This window comes from Panthera uncia (genome assembly GCF_023721935.1).
Source record: "Panthera uncia isolate 11264 chromosome C1 unlocalized genomic scaffold, Puncia_PCG_1.0 HiC_scaffold_3, whole genome shotgun sequence".
Classification (NCBI taxonomy): Eukaryota; Metazoa; Chordata; class Mammalia; order Carnivora; family Felidae; genus Panthera; species Panthera uncia.
Genome location: NW_026057584.1, coordinates 44,672,158 through 44,686,216, shown reverse-complemented (window position 1 = coordinate 44,686,216; position 14,059 = coordinate 44,672,158).

Here is a 14,059-nt window from a genome sequence, read left to right as displayed (position 1 = left end):
GCTACATGCAAAAGAGTGAAAGTGGGCCATTTTCTTATGCCACATACAAAAAGAAACTAAAAATGGATTAAGGACCCCATGTGAGACATGAAAACATAAAAATCCTGGAAGAGAGCACAGGGAGAAATTTCTCTGACATCAGCCATTGCAACATTTTTCTTAATCTGTCTCCTGAGGCAAGGGGAATAAAAGCAAAAATAAACTATAGGGACTGCATCAAAATAAAAAGCTGCTGTACAGCAAAGAAACTGATCAACAAAACTAAAAGGCAACTTTCTGAATGGGAAAAGATATTTGCAAATGACATATCTGGAAAAGGGTTAGTATCCAAAATATACAAAGAACTTATACGATACAAATAAATAAATAAATAATCTAATTTAAAAATGGCAGAAGATGTGAACAGACATTCTCCAAAGAAGACATCCAGATGGCCAACAGACACATGAAAATATGCTCATCGTTAATGATAATCAGGGAAACACAAATCAAAACTATAATGAGATATCACTTCATAGCTGTCAGAATGACTAAAATAAAAAACCCAAGAAACAGCAAGTGTTGATGAGGATGCAGAGAAAAAGGAACCCTCTTCCACTGTTGGTGGGAATACAAACTGGTGCAGCCACTGTGGAAAAACAGTATGGAGGTTCCTCAAAAATTAAACATAGAACTACCATATGATCTTGTAATCACACTACTGGGTATTTACCCAAAAAATAAAAAGATGTTAATTCAAAAGGATACACATATCCCTATGTTTATCGCAGCATTATTTACAGTAGCCAATCTATGGAAGCAGCCTAAGTGTTCATCCACTGATGAATGGATATAGTAGATGTGGTATGTAGGGGCGCCTGGGTGGTTCAGTCAATTAAGCGTCCTACTCTTGATTTTGGCTCAGGTCATGATCTCACGATTTGCAGGTTCAAGCCCCACAATGGACTCTGCACTGACAGCATGTAGCCTGCTTGGGATCCTCTCTCTCTGCCCTCTCACCCCCAGCTTGTGTTCTCTCTCTCTCTCAAAAATAAACATTAAAAAAGAAGATATAGATTATAATATATATAAACATTAAAAAAGAAGATATCTATTTTATACACACACACACACACACACACATACATAGAATAGAATATTATTCAGCCAAAAAAAGAATGAAATCTTGCCATTTGCAACAACATGGATGGAGCTAGAGCATAATATTAAGTGAAATAAGTCAGCTAGAGAAAGACAAATACCATATGATTTCACTCACATGTGGAATTTAAGGAAAAAAAGAAAAGATCAAAGGAAACAAAGAAAGAGGGAGAGAGAGAGAGAAACCAAGAAACAGACACTTAACTGTAGAGAACAAATGGATGGTTATCGGAGGGGGGTGGGTGGGATCCTGAGTGAAATAATTAATGGGGATTTAAAGTACACTTATCATGAAGAGCACTGTATAATGTATAGAAATGTTAAATCACTATATTGTACACCTGAAACTAATGACACTGCATGTTAACTATACTAGAATTAAAATTAACAACTTAATAAAAACTAATTTTAATCATATAAAGACCTATGAAACATTTTATGTTAAAAAGTGTTCCTCATGGGGCACCTGTGTCTCAGTAAGTGAAGCAGCCGACTTGGGGCTCAGGTCATGATCAGATCTTATGTCTCCCTCTCTCTTTGCCCCTCCCCTGCTCATGTGTGGATGCGTATGTGCGCTCTCGCTCTCTCTCTCTCAAAAATAAATAAGCATTTTTTTAAAGTGTTCTTCACACTTGACGAACTTGGGATTACGGGTCTGGCATTTTTAAAATCTAAAATTATAAACTAAGAGGGAAAATATTAAAATATAAAACAAGTGTCGACTCTAAACCCATATCTTTCTATAATAACACTGAATGTAAATGGATTAAATGCGCCAACTAAAAGACATAGGGTATCAGAATGGATAAAAAAACAAGACCCATCTATTTGCTGTCTACAAGAGACTCATTTTAGATCTGAGGACACCTTTAGATTGAGAGTGAGGGGATGGAGAACTATTTATCATGCTCCTGGAAGCCAAAAGAAAGCTGGAGTAGCCATACTTATATCAGACAAACTAGACTTTAAATTAAAGGCTGTAACAAGAGATGAAGAAGGGCATTATATAATAATCACAGGGTCTATTCACCAGGAAGAGCTAACTATTATAAATGTCTATGCGCCAAATACCCGAGCCCCCAGATATATAAAACAATTACTCATAAACATAAGCAACCTTATTGATAAGAATGTGGTCATTGCAGGGGACTTTAACACCCCACTTACAGAAATGGATAGATCATCTAGACACACAGTCAATAAAGAAACAAGGGCCCTGAATGATACATTGGATCAGATGGACTTGACAGATATATTTAGAACTCTGCATCCCAAAGCAACAGAATATACTTTCTTCTCGAGTGCACATGGAACATTCTCCAAGATAGATCATATACTGGGTCACAAAACAGCCCTTCATAAGTTTACAAGAATTGAAATTATACCATGCATACTTTCAGACCACAATGCTATGAAGCTTGAAATCAACCACAGGAAAAAGTCTGGAAAACCTCCAAAAGCATGGAGGTTAAAGAACACCCTACTAACGAATGAGTGGGTCAACCAGGCAATTAGAGAAGAAATTAAAATATACATGGAAACAAACGAAAATGAAAATACAACAATCCAAACGCTTTGGGATGCAGCGAAGTCAGTCCTGAGAGGAAAATACATTGCAATCCAGGCCTATCTCAAGAAACAAGAAAAATCCCAAATACAAAATCTAACAGCACACCTAAAGGAAATAGAAGCAGAACAGCAAAGGCAGCCTAAACCCAGCAGAAGAAGAGAAATAATAAAGATCAGAGCAGAAATAAACAATATAGAATCTAAAAAAACTGTAGAGCAGATCAACGAAACCAAGAGTTGGTTTTTTGAAAAAATAAACAAAATTGGCAAACCTCTAGCCAGGCTTCTCAAAAAGAAAAGGGAGATGACCCAAATAGATAAAATCATGAATGAAAATGGAATGATTACAACCAATCCCTCAGAGATACAAACAATTATCAGGGAATACTATGAAAAATTATATGCCAGCAAATTGGACAACCTGGAAGAAATGGACAAATTTCTAAACACCCACACTCTTCCAAAACTCAATCAGGAGGAAATAGAAAGCTTGAACAGACCCATAACCAGCGAAGAAATTGAATCGGTTATCAAAAATCTCCCAACAAATAAGAGTCCAGGACCAGATGGCTTCCCAGGGGAGTTCTACCAGACATTTAAAGCAGAGATAATACCTATCCTTCTCAAGCTATTCCAAGAAATAGAAAGGGAAGGAAAACTTCCAGACTCATTCTATGAAGCCAGTATTACTTTGATTCCTAAACCAGACAGAGACCCAGTAAAAAAAGAGAACTACAGGCCAATATCCCTGATGAATATGGATGCAAAAATTCTTAATAAGATACTAGCAAATCGAATTCAACAGCATATAAAAAGAATTATTCACCATGATCAAGTGGGATTCATTCCTGGGATGCAGGGCTGGTTCAACATTCGCAAATCGATCAACGTGATACATCACATTAACAAAAAAAAAGAGAAGAACCATATGATCCTGTCAATCGATGCAGAAAAGGCCTTTGACAAAATCCAGCACCCTTTCTTAATAAAAACCCTTGAGAAAGTCGGGATAGAAGGAACATACTTAAAGATCATAAAGGCCATTTATGAAAAGCCCACAGCTAACATCATCCTCAACGGGGAAAAACTGAGAGCTTTTTCCCTGAGATCAGGAACACGACAGGGATGCCCACTCTCACCGCTGTTGTTTAATATAGTGCTGGAAGTTCTAGCATCAGCAATCAGACAACAAAAGGAAATCAAAGGCATCAAAATTGGCAAAGATGAAGTCAAGCTTTCGCTTTTTGCAGATGACATGATATTATACATGGAAAATCCGATAGACTCCACCAAAAGTCTGCTAGAACTGATACATGAATTCAGCAAAGTTGCAGGATACAAAATCAATGTGCAGAAATCAGTTGCATTCTTATACACTAACAATGAAGCAACAGAAAGACAAATGAAGAAACTGATCCCATTCACAATTGCACCAAGAAGCATAAAATATCTAGGAATAAATCTAACCAAAGATGTAAAAGATCTGTATGCTGAAAACTATAGAAAGCTTATGCAGGTAATTGAAGAAGATATAAAGAAATGGAAAGACATTCCCTGCTCATGGATTGGAAGAATAAATATTGTCAAAATGTCAATACTACCCAAAGCTATCTACACATTCAATGCAATCCCAATCAAAATTGCACCAGCATTCTTCTCGAAACTAGAACAAGCAATCCTAAAATTCATATGGAACCACAAAAGGCCCCGAATAGCCAAAGTAATTTTGAAGAAGAAGACCAAAGCAGGAGGCATCACAATCCCAGACTTTAGCCTCTACTACAAAGCTGTCATCATCAAGACAGCATGGTATTGGCATAAAAACAGACACATAGACCAATGGAATAGAATAGAAACCCCAGAACTAGACCCACAAACGTATGGCCAACTCATCTTTGACAAAGCAGGAAAGAACATCCAATGGAAAAAAGACAGTCTCTTTAACAAATGGTGCTGGGAGAACTGGACAGCAACATGCAGAAGGTTGAAACTAGACCACTTTCTCACACCATTCACAAAAATAAACTCAAAATGGATAAAGGACCTGAATGTGAGACAGGAAACCATCAAAACCTTAGAGGAGAAAGCAGGAAAAGACCTCTCTGACCTCAGCCGTAGCAATCTCTTACTCGGCACATCCCCAAAGGCAAGGGAATTAAAAGCAAAAGTGAATTACTGGGACCTTATGAAGATAAAAAGCTTCTGCACAGCAAAGGAAACAACCAACAAAACTAAAAGGCAACCAACGGAATGGGAAAAGATATTTGCAAATGACACATCGGACAAAGGGCTAGTATCCAAAATCTATAAAGAGCTCATCAAACTCCACACCCGAAAAACAAATAACCCAGTGAAGAAATGGGCAGAAAACATGAATAGACACTTCTCTAAAGAAGACATCCGGATGGCCAACAGGCACATGAAAAGATGTTCAACGTCGCTCCTTATCAGGGAAATACAAATCAAAACCACACTCAGATACCACCTCACGCCAGTCAGAGTGGCCAAAATGAAGAAATCAGGAGACTATAGATGCTGGAGAGGATGTGGAGAAATGGGAACCCTCTTGCACTGTTGGTGGGAATGCAAATTGGTGCAGCCGCTCTGGAAAGCAGTGTGGAGGTTCCTCAGAAAATTAAAAATAGACCTACCCTATGACCCAGCAATAGCACTGCTAGGAATTTATCCAAGGGATACAGGAGTATTGATGCATAGGGGCACCTGTACCCCAATGTTTATAGCGGCACTCTCAACAATAGCCAAATTATGGAAAGAGCCTAAATGTCCATCAACTGATGAATGGATAAAGAAATTGTGGTTTATATACACAATGGAATACTACGTGGCAATGAGAAAAAATGAAATATGGCCTTTTGTAGCAACATGGATGGAACTGGAGAGTGTGATGCTAAGTGAAATAAGCCATACAGAGAAAGACAGATACCATATGGTTTCACTCTTATGTGGATCCTGAGAAACATAACAGAAACCCATGGGGGAGGGGAAGGAAAAAAAAAAAAAAGAGGTTAGAGTGGGAGAGAGCCAAAGCATAAGAGACTGTTAAAAACTGAGAACAAACTGAGGGTTGATGGGGGGTGGGAGGGAGGGCAGTGTGGGTGATGGGTATTGAGGAGGGCACCTTTTGGGATGAGCACTGGGTGTTGTATGGAAACCAATTTGACAGTAAATTTCATATATTAAAAAAATAAATAAATAAATAAAAATAAAACAAGTGTCATGTCTTTTTCCTTAAAACTCAGACACTGGATTTCAGTTATTCTTTTTTTTAATGGGTGTTTGATATTTACCTAATACTTCACAATCGCTAGTCAATCATAGTATGTTCTAGGGATAATTGTGCACATTTTTATTCAAATCTCTCTGTGTGGAATGCTGGCAGCGCCACTGTAGAGGCCTGGTCCGCAGGCTTGGGCCACAGTTGCCACGGCTTCCACTCCAGGCCCTTCTGCTTAGCTGCAGTGAAGCCCATGACCCGGCCAGGGGCCAGGGGACACTGCTGAGCCCGGGTTTCCACCATGCCACACCCCGGCACCCCTTCCCGCCCCCGTGGCCAGGCCACCTCAGCCCAGTGTGCTGCAGCCTGCTGTGCCCAGCTGCCAGCCTTCCAACTCCAGAGCAAAATTTTCAGATTATACGACACGAATATAGTCATTATCAGAGGTGGAAACGTTCCGAAGTCGTCCTTAATCAAAGTGAAGCTTGTACTTTAGAGACTCAGCCTGACTACTCAGCGTGCATACTGCCTAGTTCTCCTTCTGAAGGTTCCTTCCGAAGAAGAACCAGCCCCCTGTACCCTTCTACAATTTGGAGTAACACGAAAGCATCTCTTAAAAGATTAGAAAGATCAAATTTGGGAGGGGTATAAGCAAATCCTCTATACCAGTCTAGCAGAATATGAATCTTCTGTGAAATTCATACATGATCGATCACATTATGCAACAATATGGGATGAGGCCAACAAGCTATGTGTCCTGAAACTTTTTTGCATATATGGGGGCCAGGTTTGACCACAAGACATGCTATCACATTTCAGCTCCAGCTTTCCATCCTGACAACGCATAAATGCTTCTTTAGGTCCATTTTTTACAACTTCAAAGGACCTTAAAACTGTCTGGTTGCCAGGGGCACCTGGGTGACTCAGTTGGTTGAGCAACCGACTTCGGCTCAGGTCACGATCTCATAGTTTGTGAGTTTGAGCCCCACGTCAGGCTCTGTGCTGAAGCTCAGAGCCTGGAGCCTGCTTTCAGATGCTGTGTCTCCCCCTCTCTCTACCCCTCCCCTGCTCACGCTCTGTGTCTCTCTGTCTCTCACTAATAAATAAACGTTTAAAAAAAAAACTGTCTGGTTGCCCAAAGCATTTCTTTCTTTTCTCTTCATCTAATAAACAGCTGTGCCCTACTGGGTTGGATTTTCCAAACAAAAATACCTGAAGTAACAGTTTAACAAAGTACGCCTTCAGTGGCAGTCAACAAGCACAGTTCTGTGTGTGTATGGGTATTTTATTTGTATTGTGCAGATGTTTTTCGAACTTAGGGATTCTGGCTGTGAATTTGATGCATGACCAGTTATGGTTAAAAACATCTGTTCGGTCTGCAGAAGATTATTAGTATTTTGTGACCATTGCCTGGTAACAGTGGATTGTTTTACGTGTAGGTATTATTTGTTAAATGCGGGAACTGTGGTCAGGCAGGGAACATGAATCATAAGCTAGGACAGACATTAAGGTATGATTATGATGACATAGCAGAGGACCCTGGTCCTAGGTCTCGGGTGCGTAGCAAGGGATTAGGACAAACTGGAAATGGGCCATTGGGCACCTGGACTCTGCCCAGCCATGTTAGAAAAATACTTTTGACTCCAACCCTTAACATACCCACATGCAGTCTGCACTCACATAATTCACATGAAGAGCTCCCTGGACACTGAACCTCTAAAACGAAAAGTCTCCCCTGGAATAGAAGTATCAGACTTTGCTTGGGGACGACAGCTTACATGAGTAACCGGCTAGGTCAGGCTCCAGCAGCATTGCTGCTTTGGAGGAACCACTTCACCCTTGTCTTAGTTATTACAAATAGAACTGGGACCCTTTGGTTAGGTTCCCCCAAATTCTTTTATGAAGTGTCCATATTCAACTGCTTGAGTTTTGTTTTAGCAACCCCCTTGCTCGAAGTTGCTTAGGGGCTATTTTTGACCTTGTTTCCAAATCTGAGGAACAGAAAGTAGCCTCTGTTTTGAGGAAGTGAAAGTTAAGTAAACATTTACTTTTTACTGTGGCTTGTTCAGGACCACATTTTACAAAATGCCTTGCTTCCTTTGTTAGTGTTTCTAGAAAGTAAAGTTCTACTAAAATGGTTTTAGTTGGAATATAGAGTATCTTTTTAAATACAGCTTATTTTGAAACACTGAGTTTAGTTCAAATACAAAAAAAAAAAAAATGTTATAGGTAACCTTCCTGGTAAACACAGTTGCAAAACTCCTAAATAAAGCATTAGCAAATTTCACTGTCAGTACACAAAAAAATAACACTACATTATAATCAGTGGTGGATATAGGAATGCAAGGATTTTTCAACATTGGAAAATCTACTTATGGAAGTCATTGGCATGCAAATAATAGTTAAATACTTGTTAGTAAAGAAGATTCCCTAGGAAAAAAGAAATTAGATAACAAAGAGTGATTCCCAGCAATGTGATCTCCAACATTTGAACCTTTATACAGAAGAGATCCCAAAGAAGCAGCCAATGAAATGGGGGTGAAGGTGGAAATGAGGGATGTCTGGTATCAAGGTACCCAAGAGAAGAAGGCAGTTTCAAGTAAGAGAAGGATGAAGGATTGACTGTTAATGCAGCACGATGACAGTCACTGGTTCTGTGATAAATACAGTGTCAGTGTCAGTGGATTCATGGAGAGAAGCTGGATTGGAATGGGTTAAGAGAAAATATAAAGTGAGGAAATGGAAATAGCTCTTTTAGGAAGAGTCTACGTAGAAGAAAGGTTTGGTTTAGTATTTTGTTTTGTATTGATTGTTGTTGTTTAAGGACGGTAGATATTGAAACATATTTTATACCAAAGAAAATAATCAGTGAATAAAAGTTTGATGACGTGGCAGAGAAAAGATATTTATGGGAGCAATGCTTTCTCCCTCAGCCGTCAACACTTCGCCAAACCCCAACTCAGGTGAAGCTCAACTGTCTGCCATGGTCCTAAATTCAAGCGGCTAAAGATAGTGGGAGAAGCATACACAGCTGGCCTCACTTAAGATCTATGACCACAGATTTCAAAAGAGCACTTCACACTAACCAACAATCCTACTATATTTGCTTAATATGTCAGCTTCTCCTCTCTCCAAAATGACTACATCACACGTTCTCCTCTCTCCAAAAACTCACTCATGTCTTTCTCCTCCTTCGCTTGTAGTTATTCACCTTGCCTCATACATCACATGGGACAATAGAAACTTCTCGATAATGTTCTTTCATCTTCTCACCACCAAATCTCCCTGCTTTTGAGCACCTACCTTCTTATGTATCTCCAAGTGGCGTGGACCCTTCTTTATTATAATAGTTAGGAAACCAGCTGAAGGATAACTGCACTGTGAACCCAGAAAAATGTTGGCTTTCTTTGGGAGAAATAAATTGCTAAAATTATACACAATAAAATTTGATTAGAAATCATAGAAGAATTCCATCTCCTTGAAAAAACTAGATTTGCAAATTTGACCTGGGAAAATTGGATTTAGTAGTAATAATGCACCCTAATAAAGGTCAAATACGATGTGCCATCATCAGTAAAAATGTTCATTATGGAATTTACACACAAAAGCTGTCCCCCCAAAGAAAATCATTTTAGCAAAATAAAAATAAAAATGGAAAGTTAGTATATTTTAACTCTGAAAATCAATTGTTAAACAAAATTCAACTGAGTAAATTTGAAATTCTAAGTGGCTTTATTCAACAATTCATGAGTTGGGGAGCATCCCATCTAGCAAGTGGAAAAGAGTTCTGAGGAGCTGAAATGAAAGGCTTTTATAGGCAGAGGACTGAAACGGAAGTTTCTAATAAAAAGTTAATTGTTTCAGGCAAGATTGCCTTCCTTTTGGTGAAAGGCAGGGGTCTATCTTACAGATTACCTCACCAGTGCTGATCAGGTAATTCCACTTAACGGGTTAAAGGTCATATTCCCTGGAGAGGCTGAGATTGCAATCAAATTAGATATTAAGTCTTGTTTGCTGACGTGGGGCTGAGCACACAAGACTCCCTTTGGGGCCTGTTGTCTCTTCTTCTTTTTTTTTTTTTTTTCAACACAATCAAGACTATAAATGGCCATTAAAGTGCTGATATTTAGAAACAAAGTCAAAACAATCTCATATAACAATATTGGGGAAAATTGCCCAACAGAGAGGTCAAAATATCCTTTTTCTTTTTAATGTATTCAGACAGAACAGTGGGGTCAACTCCCCATTGCTCAAGCTTAGTGTCTCCAAGCATAATTAGTTTGTCAACCCCATCCCTCCTGTACTACCACCACCACGCTAATAGGTCCCCTTGGGCTAATCAATGCCCTAGGGCATTGCAAAGAGATATTTACAGTGGGCAGCAGTGCAGTGGGAGATAGCAAAGACTGGTGGCATGGACTGGGCATTGTCATGTTGGATAACCAGCTAGTGAGAACATGGTACAGAGAAGGGACAGTTTCCCCAGAGTGCAGATTAGACAATGGACAGGCACAGGTCCTGAGTGCAGGCAATGTGAAGTTCTCTTTCATAAGAACTCTAAGCAGTTTTCTGGCTGGCAAGGTCTCTGATCCAATGTGAGTGTTGGCACCTCCCAACAGTCATTCATCAGACTCACTAACCTTACACCTTGGACCACAGTTTTTATGGGCTCCTGATATTTTACTTTCCTTTCCTACTCCTCCCCTGGCTTCCCTCCTCTGCTCTCCTTTTGCCCTATAGCTTCTTCCATTTCTCTTATAACATCCTTTAATGTTCATTAGGAAGAACCTCAGTGTCTCCTTAAAAAACTCATTTCAAACCATTTATTGTTCTGCATTTAAAGAGCTTAGCAGTAGCCACTCCATCCTAACAACAAGTAAAAAGCTAAACACACTAAAAAAATTCATAACTCTCCCCAGGTTCATAAGGGAGGAGAGGACACTGGGCAAATCTCTGTCTCCAGGATTGGAAAGACTGATAGGCAAACACAGAGAGTCATGGCTTACCAGGGCAGAAACTCACTTAGTGGAAACCACCTCAGGAACCAGGGTCAGAAAACTTGAACTGCACTTGATGACTTGCTGGAGGCTCAGGGTATCCAATTCTGAAAGTTAAGAACTCCGGGGCATGTAATCCTAGTGGACCTCCGCAATTTTGTAGAATTGACCTCCAGGAGCTTGAGCAAGTTCCCGCAGTAAGGAGAAAAATCCCCACCAGCTTCTGGCTGGGAAGGAAAAAGGATCCATTTTGAGAGACCAGAGCAGTCTGTTCTTAATAAGGCCTGCCCTCAGGAGAAACCACTTAACCAGAGCCTAGCCTGCTGAACGGAGTATTATTAGAGCCCAGCACACCTTGGGAAGGGAAATACCCAGCCCAGTCAGCACTTGGCCTTCCATGTAGGGGAAGGGAAATATGCGACACCAGCCCACTCTAGCCATCTTGTCCCACCTAAAGGGGGAGAAAGAAAAACTAAGAAAGACTTGTACCATTTAGAATCCAGAAGCACAGGCTCACTAAAAGACTGAGACCCGATCATATAACAATAAACTGCTTCCCCCCACACACATACCTCACTGCCACATTACTAAAGGCCCATTTACAGCAGTTCCCTTTACCCAGTACATCAAATCCAGCTATCTCCCCCCGCAAAAAGTTACAATGCAAACTAAAAGCAAATTTAAAAACAGTACCTCCATAGGTATTCTAATAAATGAATGCATCATATTTTATTTATACAATCTCCCACCTATGTTTTTTAAGTTTTCCACTATCCTAAAACAATAAAAATCCTACACGCATATAGTTATGTAATCAAATGATAATTTTCCTTAGAATATATTTCTAAAATGTATTTGTCAGAACATTGAAAATAATAGATCATCAGATAGTTTAATAAGCAACTCTAGCAAAGAAGGGAATTAGAGTATGGGGAGGTATGGGAAGAGGAGAAAGTGAGTCAGTTGAGGAAAATTTATGACTACATATTTTTCTTTTTTCTCCTCTTAAAATGTTTTATTTTTTGAATATAGTGTGAAAAGATCCTTGGATTTCAAAGAATATATGTGTAAAAAAAATTCTGCTTCTCATATGTCTCCAAGATCCCAGTTCTCTCCCTGGTTTCTTATTTATCCTTTTAAATATTAGGGTAAACCATACAAAACAGCCATTTTTGTAGATGCAACATGGTTTAGAGAAATGCAGTAGGGCTCCACCTTGTATTATCCAAATATATGATCCTAAAATACTCAGTGACTTTGTCATATATATGAAGATGTTTTGCTATAAACTTCTTTCCTTAGTGGGAACAAAATACCTGAAAGTGAGATTTTAAAAATTAGGACTCCAAGGAATGTTAGATAAGTGGACTAGAGGAGGTCTTGGGTGTGGTGTTATTCATTTCCCTAAAATGAATAACAGTGTCCTTTAACTTGAAGAGGGAGCAACACTTTTGAAGTCTATAAATTACATAAACAAATGATAAGAAAATGTATTGTATGAAGAAAATCTCCTGCTAACAAAGCCCAATGATTTCCTACAGAATCCTGGAAAGCCCCGCCTCTGGCTGTATAGGCATGCAGGCTAGAGGGCGCTGTGGTCCAACCCTAACTTCTTGATTCTGTAGCCAGGATTGGGAATAAAATTCGCTAGAATAGTTTTTGCACCAATAAAAGACTATGGGTGAATAGTTTCTCTATTGTAACTTTACTTCCTGAGTAACTTTTCTCTAGAAAATCAAGAACCAAGAACTAAATCTTCTTAGCTGTATAATTAGAATATCTTTTCAAGGAAAATTCAGGTTAGAGAACTGGAATAGACCTTACAAGAAGATCATCTAGGTTCATGGTTCTTCCCAGGGAATCATATCAAGTCCCCCATAGAATTTTGGCTGGTCGTTCAAGGGAAATAAAATGATTTTTTTTAAACTTTGAACCCAAGCCTTTGGACACTGTATGTAGCATTGGAAAGTGATCCTTCCTATATTTAGTTCGTCCAGCTTTTCTGAATTACTGCTCAATCACCTTCTCCCAAAAGACACCTCTTATTATTCTCCCCCAAAGTATGTCTGGAATCACTATATCCTGGTCAACTCTCTTAACCCATTAATGCATATCCTCACTCCTGATCCCTAAAATTAATGTATCCTTGTACACAGTATATATTCTGTCTATTCATGTATTGGGCTTATTCTGACCCTCTCTTGCTTTTCTGTTGTGCATGTGTTACTGTTTGTTTATAACTTAAAAGCATTAGGTTGAGTGTTAAACCTACTGTTTCAATGGGAAGATGTGTTCTTGTCAGATTAGAAAATTATGGTTGGGCTTCCATGCCAGACCACTAAAACTTTTTAATCTGTAACTTACTTGAACCATGATGCTGGTGGTCCTTTTTCAATTATACCTCCATTTCATTGAATAAGCATGAATTGGAAACTTCTGATATGGTACTGATGTGGGACACCAGCAACAGAAGTTTCTCTTAACTTCAATAGGAAGCACGACCACTGTTATAGAGTCAAAAAGGATTGCTGGACATTGGTCTCAAGGTTCACTCACTGTATTTGAAACACCCCTGGTACTAAGAGTCCTCTTGTTTTATGTACAGTAGACATGTATTATTCTGAAAAAAATAGTGTGTTGCAGATCTCAAGGTAATGAAAGAACGAAAATATGGCAAAATTGAAGTGGGAGCAGTTAGCTCACACAGTATTTAGTTTAGTCATGAAAGGGGCTGAAACAAAGTAAATTAGCCTACAAAGCACAGCCACCCCAAATGCATCCTTTTATTCAAGGGATAAGCTGAACGGGTATGCAGGGAACATTAGGGCAACAGAAAGAAGAAAACTAGCATTCTCAAGGTGGAAGTAAAAGAGTGTGGGAAGAAATTTAAGAAGGAGAGGGTAGCAAAAGTAAACTAGGAGCCCTTAGTGGGGAGTGTGACCAGTTCCTACAGCCTTGTTAAGTGTGGTTTGTTCTGGTTCACTGTAAATGATTATGGTTCCTAAAAGCAGCAATGATGTGGCTGCTGTTTTACCAGTTTACATCACCTCATAAGTAAGAACATATCTGGACAAGATTGAAGACTCCAGCTTGACTTACATTCTCAGCTTCCTGTCAA